This window comes from Pelobates fuscus, chromosome 4 (genome assembly GCF_036172605.1).
Source record: "Pelobates fuscus isolate aPelFus1 chromosome 4, aPelFus1.pri, whole genome shotgun sequence".
Taxonomy (NCBI): domain Eukaryota; kingdom Metazoa; phylum Chordata; class Amphibia; order Anura; family Pelobatidae; genus Pelobates; species Pelobates fuscus.
Genome location: NC_086320.1, coordinates 328,393,319 through 328,418,501, shown reverse-complemented (window position 1 = coordinate 328,418,501; position 25,183 = coordinate 328,393,319).

The following is a 25,183-nucleotide window of genomic DNA, read 5'->3' as shown; positions in this document are numbered from 1 at the left end:
GCCCATTTGCACAGTCAGTGCCACCACTCATATCTGTTTTAACAATAGCTTAAGCTTTAGATTTTAAAGAAATCATTTTTTTTCACTGTAATAGAAGATCAGTTAGTTGTTTGCAAGCATCTGGGTGTCAGGCCTACTTCAGCGTGTGCTCTGCAGACCTGTGCCAGCGTGCTTTGACAGTTGCCAATCATATCTGGTGTCTCTTTAGCGTGCTTTTACAATGAAAAAAGGTTTCCAGTGTAAGCTAATAGCAGACAGTCAGTGTCCTTCAAGCGGCTCTGTCAGGCCTACTTCAGCGTGTGCCCTGCACAACCCTGCCAGCGTACTTTGACAGTTGCCACTCATATCTGGTGTCTCTATAGCGTGCTTTTACAACCAAAATTTTGTTTCCACTGTAATAGAAGAGCAGTTGCCTGCCTGCCAGCTTCTGTGTGAGGTTCACATTGGATACTGTGCCTACTTGCCCAGTGCCACCACTCATATCTGTTTTAACAATTGGTTAAGCTTTACATTTAAAATAAATATTTTTTTTCACTGTAATAGAAGAGCAGTTGCCTGCCTGCCAGCTTCTGTGTGAGGTTCACATTGGATACTGTGCCTACTTGCCCAGTGCCACCACTCATATCTGCTTTAACAATTGGTTAAGCTTTACATTTAAAATAAATATATTTTTTTCACTGTAATAGAAGAGCAGTTGCCTGCCTGCCAGCTTCTGTGTGAGGTTCACATTGGATACTGTGCCTACTTGCCCAGTGCCACCACTCATATCTGTTTTAACAATTGGTTAAGCTTTACATTTAAAATAAATAATTTGTTTTCACTGTAATAGAAGAGCAGTTGCCTGCCTGCCAGCTTCTGTGTCAGGTTGGATGCCTTGCCCATTTGCACAGTCAGTGCCACCACTCATATCTGTTTTAACAATAGCTTAAGCTTTAGATTTTAAAGAAATCATTTTTTTTCACTGTAATAGAAGATCAGTTAGTTGTCTGCAAGCATCTGGGTGTCAGGCCTACTTCAGCGTGTGCTCTGTAGACCTGTGCCAGCGTGCTTTGACAGTTGCCAATCATATCTGGTGTCTCTTTAGCGTGCTTTTACAAAGAAAAAAGGTTTCCAGTGTAAGCTAATAGCAGACAGTCAGTGTCCTTCAAGCGGCTCTGTCAGGCCTTCCTTCAGCATGTGCCCTGCACAACCCTGCCAGCGTACTTTGACAGTTGCCACTCATATCTGGTGTCTCTATAGCGTGCTTTTACAACCAAAATTTGGTTTCCACTGTAATAGAAGAGCAGTTGCCTGCCTGCCAGCTTCTGTGTGAGGTTCACATTGGATACTGTGCCTACTTGCCCAGTGCCACCACTCATATCTGTTTTAACAATTGGTTAAGCTTTACATTTAAAATAACTATTTTTTTTTCACTGTAATAGAAGAGCAGTTAGTTGTCTGCAAGCGTCTGGGTGTCAGGCCTACTTCAGCGTGTGCTCTGCAGACCTGTGCCAGCGTGCTTTGACAGTTGCCACTCATATCTGGTGTTTCTATAGCGTGCTTTTACAACCAAAATTTTGTTTCCACTGTAATAGAAGAGCAGTTGCCTGCCTGCCAGCTTCTGTGTGAGGTTCACATTGGATACTGTGCCTACTTGCCCAGTGCCACCACTCATATCTGTTTTAACAATTGGTTAAGCTTTACATTTAAAATAAATATTTTTTTTTCACTGTAATAGAAGAGCAGTTGCCTGCCTGCCAGCTTCTGTGTGAGATTCACATTGGATACTGTGCCTACTTGCCCAGTGCCACCACTCATATCTGTTTTAACAATTGGTTAAGCTTTACATTTAAAATAAATAATTTGTTTTCACTGTAATAGAAGAGCAGTTGCCTGCCTGCCAGCTTCTGTGTCAGGTTGGATGCCTTGCCCATTTGCACAGTCAGTGCCACCACTCATATCTGTTTTAACAATAGCTTAAGCTTTAGATTTTAAAGTAATAATTTTTTTCACTGTAATAGAAGATCAGTTAGTTGTCTGCAAGCGTCTGGGTGTCAGGCCTACTTCAGCGTGTGCTCTGTAGACCTGTTCCAGCATGCTTTGACAGTTGCCAATCATATTTGGTGTCTCTATAGCGTGCTTTTAAAACCAAAATTCGTTTTTCACTGTTATAGATTGAATAGCAGTTACTTGTCTTCAAGCGGCTCTGTCAGTTCTTCCTTCAGCGTTTGCTCTGCAGAACTGTTCCAGTGCACATTGCCAATCATATCTGGTCTCACAGTAGCTTGCACGCATAGTACCACTAATCCCAAAAAAAATGACAGGCAGAGACAGGCCACCCCGCAGGGGCCGTCGTGGTCGTGGTGCTGTGATTCCCTTTTGCCCTAGAATAATGCCCAGTTTTCAGAAGCCACGTACCCTGAACTTGAAAAGTTCTGAGGACTTAGTTGACTGGTTGACTAACACAGGACACCCAATCTTGTACAGCCTCCGCTCGGAACCTTGACGCACCATCCTCCTCCAGCTTAGCTTCAGGCACCTCTCAAGATACCACTCACCCGCCTGCCGCCACCACCAAAACTAGCACCACAGCCGCTTTACTTGGTATGTCAGAGGAGTTATTCACACACCCGTTTGAAGAAATGAGTGATGCGCAACCATTATTGCTAGAGGATGTAGATAACAGGGATATGTCTCAGGCAGGCAGCATTAAACACATGGAGGTACGGTGTGATGATGATGATGTTGTACCCGCTGCTGCTTCCTTTTCTGAGTTGTCAGATACAAGCGAAGCGGTTGATGATGACGATGCGTCCATGGATGTCACGTGGGTGCCCGCTCGGCAAGAAGAAGAACAGGGCGAAAGTTCAGATGGGGAGACAGAGAGGAGGAGGAGACGAGTTGGAAGCAGGGGGGGGGTCGTCGCAAGGAGCTAATGGCACAGTCAGACAGCATGCATCGGCACCCGGGGTCAGCCCGACAGCACGCCAATCAACGCATGCTGTGTCCACCACCAGAATGCCGTCATTGCAGAGCTCAGCAGTGTGGCATTTTTTTTGTGTGTCTGCCTCTGACAACAGCGATGCCATTTGCAACCTGTGCCAAAGGAAACTGAGTCGTGGGAGGTCCAACACCCACCTAGGTACAACTGCTTTGCGTAGGCACATGATCTCACATCACAAACGCCTATGGGATCAACACATGAGTACAAGCAGCACGCCTACTCTAAGCCGCCATCCTCCTCCTGGTCCAGCATCTTCAGCCACGTCAACCACTGCTGTCCTTCTTGCCCCCTCTCAACCATCCGCCACTCCGTCTCCCGCCTTGAGCAGTTCCCGCTCATCTGCCCACAGTCATGGGTCTGTCAAGGACATGTTTGAGCGTAAGAAGCCAATGTCACCAAGTCACCCCCTTGCCCAGCGTCTGACAGCTGGCTTGTCCGAACTATTAGCCCGCCAGCTTTTACCATACAATCTGGTTGAGTCTGAGGCGTTCAAAAAATTTGTAGCTATTGGGACACTGCAGTGGAAGGTACCCGGCCGGAATTTCTTTTCACAAAAGGCAATCCCCAACTTGTACTCGATTGTGCAAAAGGAAGTCATGGCATGTCTGGCACACAGTGTTGGGGCAAGGGTCCATCTGACCACTGATACCTGGTCTGCAAAGCATGGTCAGGGCAGGTATATCACCTACACTGCGCATTGGGTAAACCTGCTGACGGCTGACAAGCAAGGAATGCGTGGCATTGCAGAGGAGTTGGTGACACCGCCACGAATTGCAGGCAGTCCTGCTGCCACCTCCTCTACTCCTCCTACTCCATCCTCTTCCATAACCTCCTCGGCTGAGTCCTCTTGTGCCGCTGCTTCTTGCTCCACATCAACGGCACCCCCCCAGCTCCCAGGTACTATTCCACATCCCGGATACGGCAGTGTCACGCCGTCTTGGGTTTGACTTGCTTGAAAGCAGAGAGTCACACCGGACAAGCACTCCTGAACGCACAGGTGGAAAAGTGGCTGACTCCGCAGCAACTGGATATCGGCAAAGTGGTGTATGACAACGGAAAAAATTTGATAGCGGCATTGAAGTTGGGCAAGTTGACACAGGTGCCGTGCATGGCACGTGTGTGTAATCTGATCGTACAACGCTTTGTGCATAAGTACACAGGCTTACAGGACGTCCTGAAGCAGGCCAGGAATGTGTGTGGCCATTTCAGGTGTTCCTACACGGCCATGGCTCACTTTGCCGATATCCAGCGGCGAAACAACATGCCAGTGAGGCGCTTGATTTGCTACAGCCCTACACGTTGGAATTCAACACTCCTAATGTTCGACTGCCTGCTCCAACAAGAAAAAGCTGTTAATGAATATTTGTATGACCGGGGTGCTAGGACAGCCTCTGGGGAGCTGGGAATTTTTTTGCCACGTTACTGGACGCTCATGCGCAATGCCTGTAGGCTCATGCGTCCTTTTGAGGAGGTGACAAACCTAGTCAGTCGCAGTTGTGTGTGTGCGTGTGTATGGCTGTCTGCCTGTGTGTGTGTGACAGGGTGAAGATTTCTTGCACATGGGTGTGACAGAGTGAAGATTTCTTGCACAGGGCGCCCAAAGGCCTAAGGCTGGCCCTGCGCATGGGTCAGTGGTTCTGCACCAGACTTCCCTCCAATTGATCAAAGTTAAAGGATTTCAAGTGGACTGATTACAATTACAGGGCCTCTAAAGAGTCCTGTATTGTTATTTGTCGTCACTACCTTCCCGCGTCGGGAGTGGGTCATTTGCGCCCCTGCTGCCTTCCTTGCATGTGGTAGCTGTTTGTCAGGGATTTGTCAATCCATATCTGCCAAGTGACCCTATGTAGGGGTAACAGTCCCTATTCTGCTCTGTGTCAGTGTGTATCATGGTCTCTGTGGACAGGGAACAGTCTCTATTCTGCTCTGTGTCAGTGTGTATCAGGGGTTTTGAGGACAGGTGTCAATCCATATCTGCCAAGTGACCCTATGTAGGGGGAACAGTCCCTATTCTGCTCTGTGTCAGTGTGTATCATGGTCTCTGTGGACGGTGAACAGTCTCTATTCTGCTCTGTGTCAGTGTGTATCATGGTCTCTGTGGACAGGGAACAGTCTCTATTCTGCTCTGTGTCAGTGTGTATCAGGGGTTTTGAGGACAGGTGTCAATCCATATCTGCCAAGTGACCCTATGTAGGAGGAACAGTCCCTATTCTGCTCTGTGTCAGTGTGTATCAGGGGCTTTGAGGACAGGTGTCAATCCATACCTGCCAAGTGACCCTATGTAGGGGGGACAGTCTCTATTCTGCTCTGTGTCAGTGTGTATCATGGTCTCTGTGGACGGTGAACAGTCTCTATTCTGCTCTGTGTCAGTGTGTATCATGGTCTCTGTGGACAGGGAACAGTCTCTATTCTGCTCTGTGTCAGTGTGTATCATGGTCTCTGTGGACGGTGAACAGTCTCTATTCTGCTCTGTGTCAGTGTGTATCATGGTCTCTGTGGACAGGGAACAGTCTCTATTCTGCTATGTGTCAGTGTGTATCAGGGGTTTTGAGGACAGGTGTCAATCCATATCTGCCAAGTGACCCTATGTAGGGGTAACAGTCCCTATTCTGCTCTGTGTCAGTGTGTATCATGGTCTCTGTGGACGGTGAACAGTCTCTATTCTGCTCTGTGTCAGTGTGTATCAGGGGTTTTGAGGACAGGTGTCAATCCATATCTGCCAAGTGACCCTATGTAGGGGGAACAGTCCCTATTCTGCTCTGTGTCAGTGTGTATCATGGTCTCTGTGGACAGGGAACAGTCTCTATTCTGCTCTGTGTCAGTGTGTATCAGGGGTTTTGAGGACAGGTGTCAATCCATATCTGCCAAGTGACCCTATGTAGGGGGAACAGTCCCTATTCTGCTCTGTGTCAGTGTGTATCATGGTCTCTGTGGACAGGGAACAGTCTCTATTCTGCTCTGTGTCAGTGTGTATCAGGGGTTTTGAGGACAGGTGTCAATCCATATCTGCCAAGTGACCCTATGTAGGGGGAACAGTCCCTATTCTTCTCTGTGTCAGTGTGTATCATGGTCTCTGTGGACAGGGAACAGTCTCTATTCTGCTCTGTGTCAGTGTGTATCAGGGGTTTTGAGGACAGGTGTCAATCCATATCTGCCAAGTGACCCTATGTAGGGGGAACAGTCCCTATTCTGCTCTGTGTCAGTGTGTATCATGGTCTCTGTGGACAGGGAACAGTCTCTATTCTGCTCTGTGTCAGTGTGTATCAGGGGTTTTGAGGACAGGTGTCAATCCATATCTGCCAAGTGACCCTATGTAGGGGGAACAGTCCCTATTCTGCTCTGTGTCAGTGTGTATCATGGTCTCTGTGGACAGGGAACAGTCTCTATTCTGCTCTGTGTCAGTGTGTATCAGGGGTTTTGAGGACAGGTGTCAATCCATATCTGCCAAGTGACCCTATGTAGGGGGAACAGTCCCTATTCTGCTCTGTGTCAGTGTGTATCAGGGGTTTTGAGGACAGGTGTCAATCCATATCTGCCAAGTGACCCTATGTAGGGGAACAGTCTCTATTCTGCTCTGTGTCAGTGTGTATCAGGGCTGGGCTTTGAGGACAGGTGTCAATGTTAGGTGATTTCTGCCCTTTATGGATTAAAAGCAGACTCTGCATCAACTGTGCAATTTTCCATGGGAGTTTTGCCATGGATCCCCCTCTGGCATGCCACAGTCCAGGTGTTAGTCCCCTTGAAACAACTTTTCCATCACTATTGTGGCCAGAAAGAGTCCCTGTTGTTTTTAAAATTCGCCTGCCCATTGAAGTCAATGGCGGTTCGCGCGGTTCGCCGGTTCGCGAACATTTGCGGAAGTTCGCGTTCGCCGTTCGCGAACCGAAAATTCCGGGTTCGCGACAACTCTAATTATTATTATTTATAAATCACCAACAAATTCTGTAGCGCTGTACAATGGGTGGATTAACAGAGGGCCCTGCTCCTTGAGTTTACATGTTTTAGACTGTGTTGGAATTTCACTGAAATTTCAACGCAATTCAAAGATATCATAAGACAAAGCCTGAGGTTGACAAGAGTTGACAAAAGGAGGAGCTTCTCTGGCACCTTTTGTCCAATCGCAGCAGCTGTCACAAATAATGTTTATGGAATTCAGGCTCTGTCTATGGAGGATAGCTTGGTTTTACACTAGAATACAGCACTTACATGGCTCCAGGCAGCTGATGCACCTGGAGCCGGACCTGTATCATGAAGATGGGACAGGCGGAGGTAAGTAAAACTCACCTCCCTGCACCCTGTGACCACTGGACCCACACCAGATCTGTCCATTTCAGTTTTTTTTTTTTGCATAATATGCAAAGACCACCGAAATTGACAGATCTGCTTTAAATTAGAAATTCACTTTGACATCGCTTGGAATTCTCATTTTAGTGAGATCTGTTCCTGTCACTTTCATTCTATTGTTTATCTCTGAGACTGGAATGAACGATTGATTTAGTAGTGTTTAATATATGTAACACATTCTTAAAATTACACATGTACCTATTGCTAACTCTACCTGACCCAGATCATAATCACAACAAGTTTATTTTAACCCCAATGGGACACTTCGGTTACCTTTCCTCAATAATTAAAAACTGTATGTATACTTCCAATTCTCATAATTATTGAGTTACTAGATGTTTAACATATTATTCTTTTAACTTTCTGCCAAAATAGTTGCTAAACAGGTTAATTTACATAAAATGTCTATGGATGTCATAATTCTTTGATATCTAATAACCTGCATATTGCAATTTATTTAGATTTAATTTGTTACACAATCTAAACAGTCCTAATATAAGCAAGTAATAGTCTTAAACGGGGATCAATATCATTAAATTAAACTTTCTTTGTGTCTGCTTTGGATTCTCCATTTTTTACATACCTATTGTCTTCTCTGATTATGTACGTGAAAAAAAGCATATTTTTTTAATGCACTTATGGCAGTGAAAATAAAAAAATTGTGTTTAATTTTTTTTAACATTTATTTTAAATTGGATGGCTGTTGTGCCTAGGGCAGCGTAAACAGACTTCTAAATGGCAGGGAATTAAGTACCAAGTTTGCTGGGGCATGATCTATGCACCAAAACCAGTTAACTAAGCTTAACTGGTATTGCTTAGACGGATCTTTTAATATGGAAGCTCACAGAGTAGGCCCTTTTAGTGGGCCCATATATTTACTTCGCAAGATGTTACTAGTCTAGAACTTTAACAGGTTTATCTGCTATAGTGAGAATTCAAAGTGAATTCAAAGTGATTTTCAAATTTAAAGCCAGAGTAGCAGACTGGAAAACATAGCCGATTTAATAAATATTTTCCATTTTGGTTGTTTTGACGTTAAATTTGAATTCACTCAGAATACTCACAATAGTAAATAACACTAAGAATTTGTTGAATGCAATAGATTGCCATAGAATTATGGAATTTTATTTCATCAGTATCTGGGGAGGGAGGGGCAGAGTTTGAGACACCAGACGATGGAAGATCTGCAAGTTCTACCGTACCTGCATGCATAAATATGCTTTTTATTCTGTTTGTCATCGTTCATCTTTCAAATTCAATCTGTGCAGCTTTGCAGAACATCACTGCCCTTATCAAGCAAAGGAAGGAAATAACTAGATAACTTGTGCACAGCAAAAAAAATAAATAATAATTTTAGCCAAACCACTTAGTCTGAAAATGTATAATTTTTGGGGACGGCTGAATTTCAGTCTTTTGGCAGTTTTTCTCATCCGAATTTTGGTAACTAAAAGATTCAGGAAAACAAATCACCTGAACCTAAAGGATGTGGAAATAAGCCAAGTATTGGTTCACAGATGTAAGAAAAAGTAACTAATACAGGAAAAAAAGAGGATCTATATTTATATTTCTATATTACATATTTAGTAAATATATAAATATAGATTTATTTTTACTGCTCCACCTATTGCTCACGTTTCCCTTGATTTGTAAATAAAATCAATGATTAGTGACGGTCGGGAATTACTGACGCATGACCAGGCTGCACACGTATGTGCCGACTACACTGCCTTATTGTAAAGCCCCCAAGCTGAGGGTACACACATTTTAGATTGGGAAACCTTGGAAATCCACTTAAGATGCCGTTAGATTTTTCAACACTTTTGTTACATTCTGATCATACTTTCTGTCTATCAACTTTTGTTTGTATAATAAAATATTTATTAAAAAGGAGATTGTCAAAACAAAAAAACTATTAGTGACTGTCCCTTAAACATAAATCATTTTTTTCCCCCATCAATTGTCTCTTTTTGTGGCTCCACAGGCGGAATTCCTAATCACGAATCAAAATGAACATCACCGTCTAGAGCATTTGGTTAGTGAGTCGGCTACATTTCAGGAATTCATCATTCATTCGGTACAAATTCGGATGAATTGCAGTTAGTAACAAAATAAAACTCCAAGTCTAGAAATAACATGTGTTTTTTGAAACTACTTAGAAAGTTAGATTTAATTTTGATTCCAAACAGAGAAGAAATGAAAAAAACATTATATGTAGAAAATAATTAAAACAGAACATCAACTGACATTTTATGTTCTATTCTAAACAAATAGAATTATTTCGAACATGCACTGACCACATTATGCAAGGCATCATGCATCTCTACTGTTATTTACGTTTTCTTAATTATTTTAGCAGACAAAATAAGAAACATTCCTGCGGATTGCAGCAAAATGCTTTGAATGAATATACTGCAGGTTCTACTTTACTGTATTTTTTTGAGCACAGTCTAAATGAATTATAGATGACTTTCTATTCTTAGACATAAAATTTTGATGACATCAAATCCCATAGCTATGTGTCATTGCCAAGTGCCATATGAGATTCCAGTTTTGTCTGTTGGTAAATAAATAAAAATGTGAGCATTTTCCTTAAACCCATTGCTATCTGTTTACGTACAACTAAATGCTGTATATAATGTTACAACGGCAGTTGGAAAAATAAACAGAAATAAATATATGAAACCTTATTAAATATGTAAAATACAGCATTTAATTCAGAAATGTTACCCATAAATTTCAGGTCACTTTAATGTCTGTTTTGGAATTGTTTCCACTCATCTTTAATTCACAAGAGGTTTTACAAAGATCACATTTTTTTGTGAGTAGATTACGATGAGCAATGTATCTTTTCCTTTGAATAAAAAGATAGAAAGAAGAGAGGTACACTTGTGCTGACACAGCTGTCATGTGTCTTCTTATTTAGCCCATTTACAATCCATACATATTATTTTATTATTTTGATTACTAAAGACAAAACCATATTTAGATGTATACAAGGTTATTTACTACAGTAGGGTTGCTAAGTTTTTGGTTTGGTTCTTTTAAACTGATTTACCACATTCACTCTTCAGTGAATAACCCAGATAAATGTATATTCTTTTAGTTTTTCTTTCTTCTGGTACAGGTTTTTGTGTCAATAATGATTTCAAAGTTTAGCTTTAAAGGGACACTGTAGGCACTCAAACCACTTAAGCTCATTGAAGTGGTCTCGGTACAGTGTCCCTATTGCCCTTAGTGCTGCAATTTGAAACATTACAGTTCCAGAGAAACTGCAATGTTTACATTGCAACACTAAGTCAGCATCTAGTGGTCTGGTATCTGACACTGGATGTCCTCATGCTTTGCCTGAGGACCTCCAGCGTCAGATTTTTCCACATAGGAAAGCATTGATTCAATGCTTTCCTATGGGGAGATTTAATGCACGTGCAGTATTTGCTGTGTATGCGCATTAGAGCCCGCTCGTCGCAGGATGGAGGAGAAGCTTCTACCCAGCACTGAGGGACATCAGAATTGGGGTCAGGTAAGTAAATAAAGGGCTTTTAACCCTTTATTTATCAAAGAGGCAATATAGTATCCCTTTAAGCAGATCTTTCACAATTTGGTTCCATTCTTCAATCCACCCTGATGTCCCCCGACTATTTTTGAACACTGGGACTGACATTACTTAAAATTTTTTACATATTCCCGGGTCTTCTTTCTACACACCACCATCTTCAAGTATCTTAGATGGTAGCGCCCATAAATATCTTAGATGGGCACTGCCATCTGCCTGTGGCTGGGCGTGTAAGTCAAATCACACACATGCCTAGTTCACCCCGTGTAGGGTCCTGTCTTTTCGTCTGGCCTCAGTTGACTCTTGCAATAGCGAGAGAGTCAGTAGAGAGGATCAGTGATGTCCCTTTACTGTACATGACGTAGTGATGGAGTAAATGGATACAGGGTCAATGACAAAGTTGACAAGGGTCATGGAGCTTGTCAACCAGCTGGTTCTACAGAAGGAAAAGTAATCCCTACTTTCCCCAATGTATTACTTGGTACAAAAGCAGGGCATACAGGGGTATTTGAGACATGCTCAACATAAAAAAAAGTGACATTGACGCTTTAAATTAAAAACAGATATTTCGTGTCCATCTACATTTGAGTAAGGTAGGGTAATTCCACACCTGCACCAGAGATGGGTAGTAATCATTTCAAATATGGGCTCTACCATAACTACCACATCTCACTGTAGTGTTTATTGTGCAATGAGTCTATGGATGCTGTCACACCCATATTCTGTCAAGTTTACCCTGTCACCTATAGCATGACCTTATTCAGCAGCTTAGATAATGCAGAAATTGCACTTCCAAATTATACTTATGAATCCACCCTAGCTTGGTTGATAATAAGCTACAAGCTTATTACTGCCATACAAATTCCTTTAAGCAGACATGGAAAAACAACATAATAAAATTAATACCATAAACGGATTCTGACAGATTGAACATTTATTGATAAAATGTTCCACATCACAAATTAAAATTAATATGCGTTTTGAGTATAAAGATGACAGACAAAAAAGCACAGGTGAGATATTTAGCATCATGGTTTATACCCCCTACGTCATCAAAGCAACAGTACTGTTGGATGATTGTTTCAACCAATCACATAGCAGAGACAGTAGTGTTAAAAACGAATTTAGATAAATTAAGCACTAGAGATCTAACATTATTACATTATTTGACTGATACAAACAACATTTTGTTCTAATTTAGGTGTATCACACATGAGGGTCCGCCCAAGGTCAAAATATACAACAGATGCATCCTTTTAGTTAACCAAAAATACATTTTAGTGCCAGAATTCGAACAATTTGAAGAAAAGCTTTTTAAGTGATCCATACTATCTGTTAGGAAGATAACTGGAAATAAATCATGATTTTGTTCCATAAACAAGCAGAACGCCTTTGATTGTGTAGTAAATGCCTAATATGCTATTAAAAGGACAATCAAGAAACCATAAGAGCCAGGCTCTTTGCAGAGTGTTTTTGTGTACGGAGCTCTCATTTTTATGTTCCTTGCATTCTTTTATTAATTTCTGCAGTATTCTTTGTAATTTAATCCAATTTAATACCATTGCAAAACTTCCCCCTGCACGTACAAGTACTTGTATGATATTTACCTTAAAAGTTACCATTACATAAAGTCACCATTAAATCAAATTCATGAACCACTGGGAACCATTAGAGGGACAGGATTTAATAAGAGATCGGAAATTGTTTGTAGCCCGTGGATAAGCTGTGAATTTGCAGCAAACTAAAAGAAATTTGACAAATAACTTTGTTTCTTCCTCTTCGTTATATTATTTAGCTTCTTTTTGAATAAATGGAGGTAATCTCCCACTTTAGTATCCCTTTAAATTGAACAGAATTACAATCATGATTAGTTATACACCACCTAATCTATCGATCTTCCTTTTCTTTTTCGTTAAATAGGTTTAGAGGTAGATCAAAAACATATCACAAAATTTAAACCAAAACAACCAAGCTGTAAATATGGCTTTTTGAGCAATATTTTTAATTTTGCTTTGCAAATGTTTAAAATATACTGTGAACACACACAAAAAGAGAGACACAACAAAAATATAAACAGAATTATTCACTAAACTTAGACTTTAATTAATTGAAGCAAATTTTAGGTCAAGAGTAACACTGGATAAATTCTCCAAACTCAAAAATGTTTGAAGGTTGGCTATAATAATCTAACGTTCCAGTTCAATAAATGAACATTTTAGGCATTGATATTTTAGCATACAAATATATACTTAACTTTAGCATGCAAGATGTCAATGAGTTACTTGGCAGGGTTCATCAAACTATTTACCCAGCAAAAATAAATTTTTTTGGATTAGATTCTGTAGAGCCAGTGGTTACAGGTTACCTACATAATACACATTTATCCCGACCTTAGTGCAGTGAGTTTGGATCTATATTAAAATAACACAGAGTTTGACACTTTTATATTTAAATATAAAAATATATTTAGCATTACTGATAAGAAAATGTATAGTTATTTAATTTGGGAAGGTATTGAGATCTCTACCGCTAAAGCATCAGATTTCAGATGCCAGGGGCTTTCCTGCCAGCATGCATTTGGCAGGGAAAGAGCCTTAAGATTCTGGGAAATCTGGGCACGCCTTAGTAGGAATATTTCTTTCATTCTTTTTTTTCTTTTCTTTTTTTCTTTAATAGCTTTTTTTTTTTTTTTTACCACATGAATACAAGTAAATGAAAGGACAAGGGTCACACTAATATATATATATACATTTTTAGAATCAAGTTTTTTATTTTTATTTTGAAAGAAAAAATATAGATGAAAAAGCACTATGGGGCATACATGTCAAAAAATAACAGAAATATTAAGAGCATATGTGAAAATATGGTATTGAGTCACACAATTGTCATTTTTCATTAAGCAGTGTATAAATAATATTTAAACAAGTGTGGTATTTATCACATCTATGGACTCTCCCATGACTATAACAAAGATTACCAGTAGTGGTATCACCATTAAGTTATACATTAACAAGGTAACATCTGCCAATTATATATTTACCAAAAACAGTTAACACAATGCTGGCTATTTAATAAAACAAAATTTGACTCCACTATAAATCTCCTGTGTTCCCTACATCTTACATTTTTTATTTTTTTTAAATCTCTAACATTCCGTCAAATATACAATTACTAAATCCGGCGTAGGGCGTACCATACACACTAATTCATAAAACCCTTTCTGATATACAACTATAGGATTTCCCCACCAACTAAACCATTCTAAACCCTAAGGTTGCCACTATGTTCCACCATTTTAATGGGGGTAATCCTTCCAAATCCACACATCAACAGGAGCGTGGGTACATTGCCCAGGTGAGGTAGAATATTAGTCGGCCACGTGAATCTTCCATTATTAAGTATACCTAATCAAAAAAGAAGAAAATAAATAAATTAATTAATTTAAAAAAGAAAATAGGAATAAAGTATCAAAACTCGCCAGTGAGTGTAGATCACACTAATATTAAAATAATCGATGGTTATACATTTTTCATAGCATGTTTTTGTATACAGTATATAGTTATGTTTGTATTATATATACACATGTGAACTGTTTGCACAACTCTGTAGGACAACTTTTTAGGACATCTATTTAATTTAATATAGAAAATAATCCAGGCACTCCAACGAATTCCAAACAAGGCAGTTTTATTGGACCCAAGAACCAGAAAGCAACGTTTTGACCCCTTAGGGCCTTTGTCAAGCTGCCTTGTTTGGAATTTGTTGGAGTGTCTGGATTATTTTCTATATTCAAAACTTTATATTTGGTCCCCTCTGGTACTGGGACTTATCCAGCACAGCACCCAGGATTCCATGACGAAGGGTTGAGTGCACTTCCACTACCTGTCAGGGTGGCGGTCCGGTGCCCGGGACCCAGACACTATCCAGGTGGCGGTGCAGGACCGGGACCCAGTATGCCTGATGTTCAGAGTAGGAGTCACAGTGTGGAGGTGGATAAGCAGGGTCTGGTGCAGGGTAACCGCACGCCCCCTGGTGTTGAGCACCAGCGTTTGTGCAGCCACATACCAGAACCCTGAATCAGCTTATGCAGATACCAGGAACTAGGAGCTTGGACATTAAGCAGACCTCCCAGGAGCTGAATAGGGAGGATCTTCTGCAAGAGTGTATCCAGTACTAGAAACAAGGTAAGACTAGAGATAGGCACCAAACATGAAAACAAGACAGAACTAATAGAACCCAGAACCAGAGAAAGATAGTAAGCTAAACCCAGAACATATACACAAGACATGAGGAAAACATGAACATAACATGGGCATGACTGGATAGAACTGTACATGGACTGGGTATACAAACTAAAACAAGACAAGATAACATAGGCAAAACAAGAGGAGAAATAACTAAGCACTATATATGGAAATCATGGGGATTTAGTCACACTATATGATCATACATTGCATAAGCCTGCCAACAACGCCAATGTACACCATATCTGGCAGGTCCTACACTGCCTAATGTATGCTAAAACAACCAAAGAAGACATATATATTACTTACCTGCAAGAAAGGGCAGACGCCTTAAGGAGCTGCCTGCAGGAACTCTGAAACAACGGGAATGATGGAAAACAAACAAGTGTGGCAACATAAAACAAACATTTAAAGGAAACCTGGAGACTCTGAATCCCAGGGATGTATTACAGGAATGAACCCAGAAATCCCAGCATAAAGAAAACCAGACATAGAATAGAAAACCAAAAAAACAAGAAAAACTAAACAAGAATTGTAACAAGAGTACTGGATACCAGAAGCCATTGCCAGACATCTCCACAGAACAGAGCAGGAGGTGACACTACCTACATGTCGCTATTTATTTAATTGATGACATAACTTCCTGTTTGTTCCATTCAATAACTGACCTTAGCTCACTTGAATTGAAAAGGAGTTGTCAATTGTAGATACTCTGTGCTTTATATGTCAATGCAATATACTAATTGGCATGCGTAGTCCTTATTTTTAAGGTAATTTGGATGAAAGGACATAATTACATGTGCACGCATCATGTACTGTCATAATGTATCTCCTCATTCTATAATCCAGGAACCCCACTTATTAGGATCTCTAAAAGACAAAAGAACATGGACGAGATTTGCATCCTCACTATACTCAACTCTGTTCTATTTATTTTAATAATATTTCAGCAAGAAAAAAAAAATATTGAAGGTCAAAAATGAAAGCTTAGAACTTTGGCAAATCCTGTCTGGATAAATAATGTTCTGATTAAATATCTGCAGCCCTGAGAAGATATAATGTACTCAGCAAATCGCTTTCAGATTCATGCATTATATGTGGAGAAACAAATGTAGATTTCACACAGACAGCGAATGTCTGTGTGACCACACCTTTTCGAAATACAGTTTAAAGCTGTCTTATAAATGTCTTTTCAAATTTAATCTTGATGATTTTTTAAGGAACAGTTTTTTCTTTCTTTCAAAAATCATAGTTATTATGTATTTAATCCAGTGCAGCTTAGACATTTTTTTTATAGATTTTTATTGAGGCGTTTAACTGTTGAGACATCAAATATCATATATCGTAGTTTTACAGAGTGATTTATATATAATTAAGGTCAAATGCTATTTGGATGTCTGGAGAACCTACTGTCATCGATATATATACACTAGATTCTTAAGACTGGTTATAAAACTGTGTATGCCCACAATGCTTGATTAAAGACTGAAAACATTTTTATCCATGAGACAATGTTTTCAAGAATTTAAAAATGTTGGAATAGACATTCGAGTCTTTGCACTGATTTGCAATAAAGTGTATAGGACATGTACTGAGACTCTTAAATTGCTGGAAGGTGCCGTATATGGATCTATGATCAATTAATTAATAACAACAATAAAATAACATAAACTCCTACAGGAGTAAGGACCATAGAGGCATTCTATAAACAGAGGGTCAAAAATATAAAACATAGAGGTCCATGGAACATAAATACATGTTGTGATGTATGAGAAAAATGACATGTAAATTAAAAAATAATTGTGAAATAAATATCTGGGATTAACGAATGTAAAGCACATGAATGAGAATTATAAAACCATAAACCATTAGTATTATGATGTTTCAAACACTATCATTATAAGGAATAATAGCAACAGGGTTATTTACTAAATGGAGAATTGTCACAAATTCCAAGTGAATTTTAAGTCACAATTGCTAAACTGAAAAATTCTGCAAAACAGCTATGCTTTAAGTTCAATTACTTTGGTCCTAAGTTTCAAGTTCATTTGAAAATCACTTTGATTACCATTACCAAACAATTCTCACTTTTGTGAATAACCATGCAAAACACTTAAAATGTTGGTCAGAAAATGCATGCCATGAAGAAAACCATAATTAAAAGAAAAACACATTTTGCACAATAGAATGGAGCACTAATTATGTATATATTTATTTATTAATAGTTTTACTATGAAAAAAAATAGACAATTCCATTGGTTTCAAGCATGTCACAGATTCAGGGGTCAAGTCCTGGGGAATAAAGTGTGGGAACTCACTCGAGTTCCACCCCCACCCCACCACCAAAAAAAAAAACCAAAACTTGTATGCATATATAAACGCGTACACACACACTCAGGTGCACACATACACTTACAGACACACACATACACTCACAGACACACAAACACAGACACACAAATTCACAGATAGACACACATACTCTCACAGACACACACATACACTCACAGACACACACATACACTCACAGACACACACATACACTCACAGACACACACATACACACACACACACACACACACACACACACTCCCAGACACACACACACTCCCAGACACATACACACACTCACAGACACACACACAGACACCAACACAGACACCAACACACACATACACTCACAGACACACAAATACACATACACACACACACTCCCACACACACTCCCAGACACATACACACACACACACACTCACAGACACATACACACACACACATACATACACTCACAGACACACTCCCAGACACATACATACACTCACAGACACACACACTCCCAGACACACACACACATACTCTCCCAGACACACAACACACACATATACACAATAATTATTTGTATATTTTTTTTAAATAAAAAAATGTCCACCCAGCCTCCCTACCTGGAGAGCTGGCGTGGACCTGTCCCTGGGGTCCAGTGGGGCTTCAGTGCGGCCAGCTCTTGTCTCGCTGTCAGACGCGGCGAGGGAGCTGTGTTCTCTCTGCTCCCTCTTGCCGCGCGGGCTGTCTACTGATGCCGGGAGCCAGAAATGACGTCATATTCCGGCTCCCAGCATCAGCAAATGGCGCGTGGCGAGAGGTAGCAGAGAGAACACAGCTCCCTCGCCACGTCTGACAGCGAGACAAGAGCCTGCCGGGTGGGTCCTTCAGGTGGCCATTAGGCCACCTCTTGGGCCCCCCATGACAGGGGAAACACAGGGGCATTTGGGGGCGGCATTTTTTGCCGCCCCCTGAGTGCCTGCAGGACCACAAACGGGAACGGCGTTCCTGCTCTAAAAAAAGTGCAGGAACGCCGTTCCCACGCGTTCCTGCAGGACTCGAGCCCTGCACAGATTGCATGAACAAATACAGTGTTATGGCAAAGTGAGAATGATATTTGGTCACAAATGCAGCACCTGAATTTCTTGGGCTATCTCTGTAGCGTCCAGATTGGGACTCCCTCTCCTAGAACGTTGGGCCCAGTCTTTGTAGGAGTTAGCTGTTGCAGGGCACTCACATTATGGACATGGAGCCAAATATGTAGGAAATGACAGCACAGACAAGCATCCTATCTGACTTACTGAGTAACTGTCTTTGCAAAGCAGCGTGCTAGTACTTCGAAAGAAACTAGATGCAAGAAAGTAAAAAGCTAAGCAATGCAGTGCAGCGTGGGACAGCATTAAGAAATGCAGATATGAAATTATTGGTAAAAAAAAAATTATATAGGATTTCAACGGTAAGAATTAATTTCTCCAATATTCCAAAAGGGAATGTCCTGAAAGAAGAGGAACCACTGGGAGATTTATTAACCACTTCTACTAAAAGCTCCAACATTGAAGTTCTAGTTCCAAGTCCAAGTTCTGGATTTTTCCAGTAGTATAAGTTACATTTTTTTCACTGTAAAAATTCCAAAATAAATTACATTTTTAGACCTTAGCAATATTGCATTAATTCCCCCATGCAGGCCTGGACTGGCCATCGGGCACACCGGGCAAATGCCCGGTGTTCTGCGATGTCCATGGGACGAGGCCGGCAGGCGAGATCACAGGACTATCCGAGCACTATCCGAGCGCCGGCCTTGCTGTTTTCCATGATGGGCTGGTGGGGATATCAAAGATCTCCCCACTGGCCCACATGCAGTGTGATGCGGCCGCCGGCATGAGACAACAAGGAGAGGAACCCGGAAGAGCTATATTTTGCAGCTCCGCCGGGTTTCTCTCGCAAGATCTGCAGCGTTTCCATGGCTAGCACCACTTGCCGCTAGCACCACCAGGGATGGCAGCACGGTCCCCCCTCCCAGACTAAAGGTAAGAAAAGAGGGGGGATACAATCAATGCTTGTTTATATTTAATTGGTTTTGAAATGAATACATATTAATAATATTCTGTCCCCCCAACACGCAAGCCTTCCAAACATTCACACACACTGCACTCCTGGCACTCACTGCACCCTCACTCACACACACAGCATCTTCACACACACACCCCTGACACTCACAGCACCCTCACTCACACACATTAAAAGCACCCTCCCACACACACACACACACTGCACCCCTGACACTCACAGCACCCTATCACACACACACACTGCACCCCTGACACTCACAGCACACACACACACGGTACCCCTGACACAAACTGCACCCTCACACACACAGCTTCCTCACACACACATAACCCTCACTCAAACACAGCACCCTCACACACAGAGCACCCATTACTCACACACATCACACACACTACACCCCTCACACACAGCACCCTTATCCACACAGCACCCTCACACACACACACTGCACCCCTCTTGCACACACACTATACCCCTCACACACACACACACACAGCACCCTCACACACAGCACCCTTACACACTACACCCCTGACACTCACAGCACCCTTACTCACACACACACACACTGCACCCCATGACACTCACAGCACCCTCACACACACACACTGCACCCTCAAACACAGCTTCCTCACACGCACATAGCACCCTCACTCAAACACAGCACTTATCACTCACACACTGCACCCCTCACACACACACACTGCACCCTTACCCACACAGCACCCTTACACAAACACTACACTTCTCTTGCACACACACACATTACCCCCCCACACACACACACTGCACCCCTCACCCTCACAGCACCCTTACTAACACACACACATACACACACACACACACACACACACACACACACACTGCACCCCTGACACTCACAGCATCCTAACTCACACACATACACACTGCACCACTGGCACTCACAGCACACACACACACACACACACACACACACTGCACCTTTACACACACACAACTTCCTCACATGCACATAGCACCCTCACTTAAACACAGCATCCTCACACACACACTGCACCCATCACAGCACCCTTACACACACACACTACCCTCCTCTTGCACACACACTACACTCCTCACACACACAGCACCCTTACACACACACTTCACAATACTCTTTTTTTGTCTCCTGGTATCCCATCTATTGAGACACCAAAGACAAATTTCAAGCAAACACAGTGCAAACATGTTATTAAATTTGCTTGCGCTGTGCAGAACAAATACAGGACCCTTTCAGCAGAGCTCTGCGCATGGTCTGCCCTAGAAGATCATTGAACCAACATGTTCACTTTGTGATGGGGCGTGCTTGTCATTGGTGATGACAAAACACTCTATCTGGCCCCGCCCCCTTTTCAGTGGGCCGCTGTAATTAATAAATTCTTGGGATAAATTTTCTTCCTAGTTCGGCCCTGCCCCCATGCACTTAAATGTGAACTTTGTTGGCATGTCTGTTATGAGGACGGATACCTAACATTAAAAATAAGAGCACACCCTTAGTACACTTAGCAAGGTTAATTTTCTGTTTGACTTGGCTGAAACAAAGATTTACTTTTTTGTTCTGTGAACCACACCCATGTTTTTATTTTAAGCCCATTCACAAGGGTGTTTAGACTGACTGTTCAGATAGATGTTGCTTTGAAGATATAGTACAAATATGATTAGATATGACTTAACTAAATAGCTCTTATAGAATCAGTAACATTGCTGTTTGGTTTGTCCATTTAATATACAGTCTGACCAATAGTTTTAGGATCTTTGATGGACTATGTGGGGAGGCTGAACAGGGAAATCGATTCTTCCCACATACAATCTACCAACCACATGCACTAACAATGTAACATCACCACCACCAGTCCCCCATACACACACACTCAACTACCCTGTCACATTATCCTCCCTCTTTTCACACACATTCAGTCATCATGCCACATCACCCCTCCCACACAGTCACTTTGTCAGCCCGCATCCCCCACACACACACACTTAGTCACAGACACCCTCAGGTACAGGCACCACCACACAGACAGTAACCCTCATACTCACACAATCACCGCTCACACACACAACAAAGTCCCAACATAAACATAACACACACAGCAAGACAACAAGCAGCCCCCACATACGCAAATACACTACAAACTGCTCCCTCCACACATACACTACCAGATACAGAGATACATGTGCTCAGAGAGATTCAAAGACACACAGAGATACATGTGCTCAGAGAGATTCAAAGACACATATGCATTGCAGACACAGACATGGAATTTATGGTGGAAAACAAAAGAGAAGATGCGGAACTAACTCAGGGGCAGCAAACATTGATACTTGGGAAAACCTTAATCTCAAAACAAATAAAATAGAAAAACAGACAAAAGAAATAGGTTGCGACTAGTAGTAGTGAAGAGAAATACAAGGTTGCAAATTAAAGGGACACTCCCGGCAGCCAGACCACTTCTGCTTATTGGAGTGGTCTGAGTGCCAACTCCCACTACTCCTAACCCTGCAAGTGTAATTATTGCAGTTTTTTTATAAACTGCAATAATTACCTTGCAGGGTTAACTCCACCTCTAGTGGCTGTCTAGTAGACAGCCACTAGAGGGCACTTCCTGGTTTCTAGCACAGGAAACTTGTGCTAGAGCGTCGCTGGACGTCCTCACGCTATGTGAGGACCTCTGACGTTGCTCATTTCCCATAGGAAAGCATTGAAAAGCATTTTCAATGTTTTCCTATGGGGTGCACTAATGCGCATGCGCAGCATTGCCGTGCATGCGCATTAGGTCTCCCCGGCCGGTGGACAGGATCAGTCTCACCCACCGGCCAACGCAGTCAGAAGGAGGAGCGGCGCGGAGGGAAAAGCAGCGACGAGGGACATTGTCGCTGCCTCAGGTAAGTTACTGAAGGGGTTTTCACCCCTTCAGCAACTGGGGATTGGGGGGTGGGAGGGAGAGGGAACCTGCAGTGCCAGGAAAACAGATTTTTGTTTCTTAGTGTTCTTATAGTTCCAAATAAATCCTTGTTGTGAAAGAGCTCTTAGTAGATTGGGCAGTTCTGGTGATAGTGTGGTATTCTCAACCGGTCAGCAGATGAAATATAAAATGGCAATAAACACAAGAAAACTCTGATAACGTAATATTGTTTGGGAAGTAGTGTATTAAAAAACAAATGGAAATATACTCACAAGTATGGAGCTGCCAACTCGCTTACGTACCGGAGTGCGTGACAATATAATCCTCGTCAGGGATATGTTGTTAATACAGGGCCTGCTACATAGGTGATCATGAACCCAGTCCCAACTTGGTTATGACATCTCATGGATGACATACAATGAAACAAGCAGAGAAAACAGGGGAAAACAATAGTGTAATAAACTGTGCAATAAATGGTGTGGATAAACGTAAACAATATCACATTCCCAATCATCTCTACTTAAACAGCATGAAGTGGTGTAATCCCCACTCAGGATGTTTTCCTTCCAAAAACCCACAGTAGGATATATAGTGCAAACACAAAAAGGAAAAAAAAATATAGTGCTTTCTGCTTATAACAGCATGTGCAATAAAAACACAAGAAATGTACTTACACTTTTCAGAGCAAGGTAATGCTGTATGGAAACAGCATGGGTGGTACAACCCTCACCTGGGATGTATGTAGATGAAATAGGTGCAGTAGTGACAAATAGTGATGTCCCGTACGGTTCGCTGGCGAATAGTTCCTGGCGCACATAGCTTGTTCGCGTTCGCCACGGGTGGCGAACATATACGATGTTCGGTCCGCCCCCTATTCGTCATCATTGAGTAAACTTTGACCCTGTACCTCACAGTCAGCAGACACATTCCAGCCAATCGGCAGCAGACCCTACCTCCCAGACCCTCCCACCTCCTAGACAGCATACAATTTAGATTAATTCTGAAGCTGCATTCTTTTTATTTTTCTTTGTGTTTATTATACATTATCCTCCCCATAGCCAGTAACCTGTGTTTATTATACATTATCCCCCCCATAGCCAGTAACCTGTGTTTATTATACATTATCCTTCCCATAGCCAGTAACTTGTGTTTATTATACATTATCCCTCCCATAGCCAGTAATCCCATAGTCATTTATCGTTGGACCTAGGCAGCATGTTGTCTTAGGCCGGCCCAGAGAGTGAGTGAGTGAGTGAATAATATAATATATATGTTCAGAAACATATTAGTAATATATGTAAATCGGGTTCATGCAAAGAGGGTGAAAAGGTATTAAAGAAAAACACACTTATTGCATCAAATTTACAAAGCCAACCTTTTAAAAGCTTTCCTCATTTCTTTCTCGGGATGAGGAATATATATATCGGTTGTAGACTGATGATTTCCATCTGCCCAATCTTTTAATAATATGCACTGGAGTGTCAGTGTTGAAGGAGACCGAAGCTGCCCCTATTGTAAATGAAAGACCTGAGACATGGATACAACCCAATCTTAGGAGTAGTGTTCTGATGTAGAAGATGAATTTAGCCGTAGTCAGAGGGATTCAGTGAGAGTAGTGGTGAAATGTGTGTGGCATGACTGAGTGTGGGTAAGAAAGAGTCAAGTATTTTAACTGGGCACTACGTTTAGGTGGGATAAAGTGGTATAGCGGATGGATGAGTAGTTTGGTTCGTTTTAGAGGTTTGCAGAGAAAGTATATAGTGATCATGATTTTTAGCGATATCCAATATTTTTAAGGTGGTTTTAAACAAACATAAAATGCTATATAAAATTTGTGGGAATATCAAATAGTCGTGTACAGTACATCAGAGAGGGCTCAGAATATCGAACCATCGATCGGTAACCTGGATGAAGTAGGGGGTCTGTTTTATTAAATATGCGGTAATATCCTTTTAATGGGATAGGACGTTAGGAAAGGTGTGTGATTGGGATAAGTGGTTGTGGCTGTATTTACCTTATCCTGGGACCGACCTGGCTCTTAAGCTTGAGCCGCGCGTGGCTAGATCACTCCTGCCTCCACACGAGCCGCATGCGGCTTGATCTCCTCTTCTGATTTAGCCGCGTGCACTGTCTGCAGTGATCGGTCACATGGCCCGCCTGGCACTAGGAGCATGGCTCGAGTCACGAGTTCGCTCTTAAAGGGGCAGTGGGAGCCAATGGTTGATTCAGGCTCCCATTGGCCCACATCATTCCAGCACCCCCACACACGAAAGTTTTGGGGGCGTAGGCATGACGTGGGCCAATCAAATGTTAAAGGATATTTAAACTTCCCTAGCCCTATCCACTTTGTCCTATTGTGGTTTCTGTGTCAGTACCCTTTAGTGCGTTCCTTGATCTATTTTGGTATTGACCATGGCTTTGTTCTTGACTCTGAATTTATCTTGTCTTGTTTGCCCGTGTGACTGATTACCATCTACCTGACTCTGGCTTGTTCTTGTTTTCGTAGTCTCTCTGTTACCATGACCTCGTCTCGTTTCTGATTATGCTTTATCTCTATCTGACGTTTAGTCTGGCCATTCTAAGTCCAGGTAATAAGTTATATCCTAGTCTTGTCCCTTGCTATCCTAAACTCTGCGTGTTGGGGTATTACATCATGACATTATGATAGGACCATGGGCCCTGCCGGTTTAGGACAGAAAATGGCCTCCTATGAGGCAAGATTTTAAGAACAGGATCACCG